Source organism: Rattus norvegicus, chromosome 5 (assembly GCF_036323735.1).
Source record: "Rattus norvegicus strain BN/NHsdMcwi chromosome 5, GRCr8, whole genome shotgun sequence".
In the NCBI taxonomy this organism is placed as follows: Eukaryota; Metazoa; Chordata; class Mammalia; order Rodentia; family Muridae; genus Rattus; species Rattus norvegicus.
In genome coordinates this window covers 165,186,459-165,193,300 of record NC_086023.1, presented here as the reverse complement: position 1 = coordinate 165,193,300, position 6,842 = coordinate 165,186,459, and positions in this window count along the sequence as shown.

Sequence of the window (6,842 nt, the reverse complement as noted above, 5' to 3'; positions counted from 1 at the left end):
CCACGACGGCCACCCTCTGGTTGTTTTTAAGACAAAACCCCGATCGTTCGGTTTTACCAAATGAAGACTCAGGAGCCAGATGCTGGGTGAAAGCCCGTTAGCTCAGAGAGGCAGAGAGCACACCCAGCTGACCTCAACTGAGGACATCCCAGAAGTCCCCTCCACACGGTCTAAAACCCTTCAAACCAAATGTCCCTCCTTCCTACTTCCTGTTCGTCTCTCTATCCTTCCTCCTGACTTCCTCTCCCTCCCTATGGTTTATGGTTTTTGTCCCCATGTTCACTTCCTGTCAACTGGTTGCTTGCTCGACTCTTTAAAAAAAAAATTATTTAATTTATGTATGTGAGCTCACTGTCACTGTCTTCAGACAACCAGAAGAGGCTTTGGATCCCATTACAGATGATTGTGAGCCACCATGTGGTTGCTGGGCATTGAACTCAGGACCTCTGGAAGAGCAGTCAGTGCTCTTAACCACTGAGCCATCTCTCTAGCACCCCCTCCCTTTTTATTTTTTGCCCCACCTCTTGACCTATGGTTGACTTTATTTAATCTTGTCTACAGTAAACATAAAAGGTGTGTACTAGGGCAGAGGCGCCGCACCACAGCTGGAGACAGGTTTTCCCAGTATACAATCCCAGGGTTCACAGTACGATCAGATATCCTGCAGCCGTCCTCCAGCTCTGCAAAATGAAGGTTGTGAATACACCTGGAAGGAGTCAGAATAGACCACAGTTCTTGCTCCCCATCACAATCGCTGATTAAAGGGATGGGGCTGGAGAGATGGTTCAGTGGTTAGGAGCACTGACTGCTCTTCCAGAGGTCCTGGGTTCAATTACAGCAACCACACGGTGGCTCACAACCATCTGTAACGGGATCTGATGCCTAATTCTGGTGTGTCTGAAGACAGTGACAGTGAACTCACATACATGAAATAAATCTTTAAAAGATGGCTCATCAGATAAAGGTACCTCTCAGGCCTTACAACCTGAGTTCAAGCCCCTCAGACTGGCAATAGTTCCCAAAAGTTCTCCTCTGACCTCTGACACACACATGAAATAAACATAACTGATTAAACTTTGCCCAGATGCATCTGCTTTGAAACCCAACCTTAGAATCAAGGGGTAGGGCCTTGGAGGACAGGGTGAGGAGGGGGTGAGGAGGAGTGAGGTCTGAGTTCCCAAATGCCCACCAGGGCCTTGCGCCTGCTAGGCAAGCGCTCTACTACTGAGCTAAATCCCCACCCCCAGCTGTACATTTTTCTTGACACAGCCTTGTTGCTGACTCAGCACCATCCTTTCTCTCCTGGACGACTTCAAAGACAGGAAAGCCACAGTTCCCCCCGAGAGAGAACCGCAGAGGACGAATAGTCCCACTGAAGGATCTTAAAAACATGAATGCTCTTTAGCCTCATTTATAACCAGAAGATGAGCATGAGGAGTGACTGGGTCACCTCCAGCAGCTCTTTGCCGCTTTGTGGAGGCAAGCTCTGTCCAGGGCCATGGCAACCTGTATTTCCCGAATCTGCAGAGAAAGGGTCTCTGCCTTCATCGCTGCTTCTTGTTAAGGCACAAGGCTGTTAGGTGGTTCGTTCGTTCGTTACTTGGAAAGCAGATAGCAGGTGCCTGGGGAGGGCTTAGGTGTCAGGGTGGCCCTGCATCATGTTCGCACAGGTGGGGAATCATGTGGACAGAGGACTACAGTGTCCTCGGGGGTCCTCCATACCCTGTCCTGCACTTGGCATGTGCAAGACCAGGACAAATGGGTCCTGCCAGCATCCTGTGTAGTGAACATGACACTCCCCCAGAAATCTCACCCAAGGGGCTTCTGCTATCGTTGGGGTTCTGGAATGAGCCTTGGAGATCTTTCCCCACCGTCACCTATGAGACTTTAATGGAGAAACAACCAGCGTGGTAAATGCCATACGGCAGAAAAGGCTCAACTTCTACCGTTCCCCCCACTCATCCCTACCGCCGACTTCACCTGGGGTCTGGGACACCTGTGATGGTCCTGTCTCTAGCGGCCACCAGAGGAGGGGGTGGTGCTGGGCCAGTGTGGATGAGGAGTCCCATCAGCAGGAGTCTCCCCTCCCCCAGTCTCTGCAGAGTCAGTGATGGCCTGTCATGGGGTATAGCGCAGAGACGACTTAGTATGTTTTATGGAAGGGGTCTTGCAGTTGGTGCAAGGGTTCCTAAACTGGACTTGGTGGCACAGCCTGTAATCCCAGCATTCAGCTGGTAAAGACTAGAGGATCAGGAGTTCAAGGTCACCCGAGCAACAGTATCAGGCAACCAGGCTACGTGAGACTGTCTCAACATCAACAAAAGGTTAAATTCTTGCCTCAGTCAGGGTTTCTATTCCTGCACAAACATCACAACCAAGAAGCAAGCTGGGGAGGAAAGGGTTTACTCAGCTTACACTTCCACATTGCTGTTCATCACCAAAGGAAGTCAGGACTGGAACTCACACAGACAGGAAGCAGGAGCTGATGCAGAGGCCATGGAGGGATGTTACTTACTGGCTTGCTTCCCCTGGCTTGCTCAGCTTGCTCTCTTATAGAACCCAGGACCACCAGCCCAGGGACGGCACCACCCACATTGCGTCCTCCCCCACCTTGATCACTAATTGAGAAAATGCCTTACAGTTGAGTCTCATGGAGGCATTTCCTCAAGGGAGACTCACTTCTCTGTGCTAACTCCAGCTTGTGTTAAGTTGACCCACAGAACCAACCAGTACAATTCCTAATGAAAATTGGGTGATGTACATTTAAAAAAAAATTTTAAGATGGGAGGTCTCACTATGCAGACAAGGCTAGAACTTACCCTGCCTCTCTCCTAAGTGGTAGGATAAAGGCCTACATGGCTATACACCACCTAATTTACCCCCCCCTTTTTTTTTAAATTTGTGTTTCATACTTATCTCTCTAAAGAAAGGCTTTTTTTTTTTTTAAGTCACAATTGCTGATTAAAGGGATGGGGCTGGGGGTTGGGGATTTAGCTCAGTGGTAGAGCGTTTGCCAAGCAAGCGCAAGGCCCTGGGTTTGGTCCCCTGCTCCGAAAAAAAAAAAAAAAAAAAAAGGGATGGGGCTGGAGAGATGGCTCAGCGGTTAAGAGCACTGACTGCTCTTCCAGAGGTCCTGAGTTCAATTCTCAGCAACCACATGGTGGCTCACAACCATCTGTAATGGGATCTGATGCCCTCTTCTGGTATGTCTGAACAAAGCGGCAGGGTACCCACATATATTAAATAAATAAATAAATCTTTAAAATTTTTATTTAAAAAAACATGTATTTTATGTGTATGAGTACACTGTAGCTGTCTTCAGACACACCTGAAGAGGGCATCAGATTCCATTACCGATGGTTGTGAGCCACCATGTGGTTACTAGGAATTGAACTCAGGACCCCTCGAAGAGCATCCAGTGCTCTTAACCTCTGAGCCACCTCTCCAGCCAAGAAAGACTTTTATAATTCTACAGCAGAAATAATTATGCTAATTCCTAGTCACATCCAAATCTGACAGTCAGAGAAAGGAAAACCCTTTCCTTACCTTTCTGCCGCAATCCAAAAACAAGGAGAGATGAAAAGCCACGCCCACAGCCTCAGTACTCCGCCTGAAAGTGTGGATGGCCCGACCTCAGATGGCAGAGATACGGATTCTTCTTCCCTTGTCAACGTTTTCGGAGCTGAGAGATGATCTAGGACTGAAGGAGAACAATTGTGTCAGAGGAGCCATCAAACAGAGCCTGGGCTCTGCCGGCAGAGCATGCGCAGTTAGCTTCCTGTGCGGTGGACCTTAAGGTTCTGGTGCTGGAACCTTACCTAAGACCTTAGCGTCTCCTATTTGGAAGTGGTGGGATCCACTTTATGATCACCTCAGACCCACTGGGCAAGGATGCAGGGACCCTCCCTGGAGGCCTGTTCGTTACTGCCTGGGATTAAAGGCGTACACCACCACATCCATCAGAAATAACTACTTTTCAAAGACAGAAAGTTCAGCCAAATCTTGAAATTGTCACCTCCTCAAATTAAACAAGTCCAAATAAAATTTTGAGCATCATGAGAGACTGCGGAGAAGTCTGATGTCTTTCCACACAGAAGGACTAAGTCAAACCTGTCTGGCTTTAGCAACTGCCTGGAACTAGGACAGCACATTTCTGGTTAGAGGGAGATGACTGAGCCATAATGCATGTACATGCGTGCATGTGTGCAAGCATGTGTGTATGTGTACTTGTGTGTGCATGCATTACTGCATGTGTGTACATGTATGTACATGTGTGCATGTGTTACTACATGTGTGTATTGTGTGCATGTGTGCATGTGTATCTCTGCATGTGTGTGTGCATGTGTTATTACATTATGTGCATGTGTATATGTGTGTGCATGCGTTAGTACATGTGTGCAGGTGTATATGTGTACCTGTGCATGTTTGTGCTTTGTGTGTGCCTGTGCATGTGTGCATGTATGTGCATACATTAGTACATGTGTGTATGTGTATGTGTGCATTTGTTAATATATGCATGTGTGCACATTTGTTAGTACATGCATATGTGTGTCCGTGCATGCATGAGTGTATTATGTGTGCATATGTTAGTACATGTGTGTGCATGTGTGGATTTGTGTATATGTGTGCATGTATTAGTACATGCATGTCTATATGTGCCTCTGTGCATGTGTGTGCCTTATGTGTGTCTGTGCACATGTATATGTGTGTGTGCATGTATGTATGTGTACCTGTTTGTGTGTGTGCACCTTATGTGTTTCTGTTTGTGTATACTAAGAATTAAACACAAGGCATGTTAAACACAAGCTCTACCAGACATTACATCACACCCAACCCATTCCTATTACACACTTTTTTTCTTCATTTTTCTGCAGTCCGACCTGGCCTTGAACTCCTGATTCGCCACACTCATTTTTTTTTTAAAGTAAGGTTCAGGGATTCATGCCTCTAGTCAAGCACTCTCATTGAGCTTCATTCTCAATGTTTGTTTAGAGAGCGGTAGGGTCTGCCTTACCCGGGCTGGCTTTGAACTCATTCTGTAGCTTAGACAAACCTCTAATGGTTCCTCCACTGCAGACTCCTATGTAGCTGAGATTAAAGCTACAGACTTGTGCCACCAGGGTCAGCTCTATGCGGGAGAGGCGGGGAGGGGAAGGGAGAAGAGAGGAGAGGAGAGGAGAGGAGAGGAGACGAGAGGAGAGGAGAGGAGAGGAGAAAGAGGAACAAAGTGGGGTACAGACAGGGAGAGAGGGGTGTAGCCCAGATGCCCACACACACATGCCTGTGAGACAGAGAGCAGAGTGGATAGCAAACCCCTTGAAGGTGGGTTTCTAGCGCCAGATGTCCAAGTCTGTCATCCACTGGGCCTCCTCAGAGTCCCTTCCTTCTAAATTGTATGGTCCCTGAGGTCCCTCTCAGTTTTAAAATATTAGCCACCTTACTGGAGCAATGCTACTCAGAAAGGCGTCTCTCCTCTGGGAGCTGCCACCAGTGCTTCTGTCCTCATTGACCACTGTTCTATGCCAGGAGCCATGAAGGGTGGGATCTGGCCAAGTTTCCAGGAGGAGACGATTCTTAGATCTAGGGCATCAGTCAGGACGTCCTAGAACTATTTTAAAGGCCTGGGCTCTGGGAGGAAGGAAAACAGGAAGAACTGCACTATGGGAAGCCAGAAAAAGTCCTTATGCTCAAAACCACAGACTAGGGTCAGCTTGGCTCTGCTGCCAACTCTGACAGCTGTGGATAGGTGAGACAACCTGGAGGAGTGGGAGTATGAAGAAGGCTGGCACTTTACCGTGTGCTGTCACAGAGACCTCTGGTAGCCCATAAGGTGGGATCCGTGTGCTGGCGCATAAGGAAGGAGGGGCCAGTAAGCCTTGCCCTGATGCCTTGGTTCCTGCCATGAGCTGGGGAAGTGTCCTGATCCTGTTTGACAGCTCAAAAGAAAACCTCCCTCCCTGCGCACCTGAAGTCGCCTTGTTTCTCTACTATTTCTGCCTGTGAGTCTCCCTGAGTCTAATAAGTTACAGTGGACTGTGTGTCCCAAAGCAAGGTGAGCTATCTATCCAGTGAATGTTTCAAAAGGAATGGTGACCTTAACAGCTATGCTGTAAAGTGGGAAATCCCAAAGGCACACAGAGCCAACAGCAGTCAAATGGACCATTATATACCATAGAGAGCCACCACCCAGTTACATTTTAACAAAGTGTTTCCCTGTGTCCCAATGGCACATTGTTTCCTATTACCGGCTAGTTTGTAGTTTTGTAAGACAAGGTCTTGTGTAGCCCAAGTTTGCTAGGAACTCAAGATCCTCCTGCCTCTGTGTCTGGAGTACTGGGATTGCAGATGCACCATGCCTGGCTTTCTCTTCGAATCTGAATCTGTTTTGCTTTGAGACAGCACCTCTAGCACAGGCGGCTCTTAAACTCCCTGTGTAGCTGAGGACCATCCTGACCTTCAGATCCTCCTGCCTCTACCTACCTAGTGCTGGTACTGCAGGCATGAGATTACAGGCATGCAGAGTTAGGCAATGGTAAAGACAGAGCCTAGGATCTCCCATGCTGGGCAAGCACTCTACCAACCGAGCTTCGTCCCCAGTCATCGATTGACTTTTAAATACAATCCCACATGTATCACCTCCCTATGGACACTCCTAAGTGAGGATGCTGGAGTCATTCGCACACTGAAACAGTTACACTGAAGACTAGGAAGAGAGAGGACAGGAGAGGCAAGGACCAGGAGGAAAGAGGCGCTATATAAAGGATCTTACAGGAACGGAGGGATAGCCTGTGGTAAAGAACACTCGCTGCTCTTACAGAGGACCCGGGTTTAGCTTCCAGGAC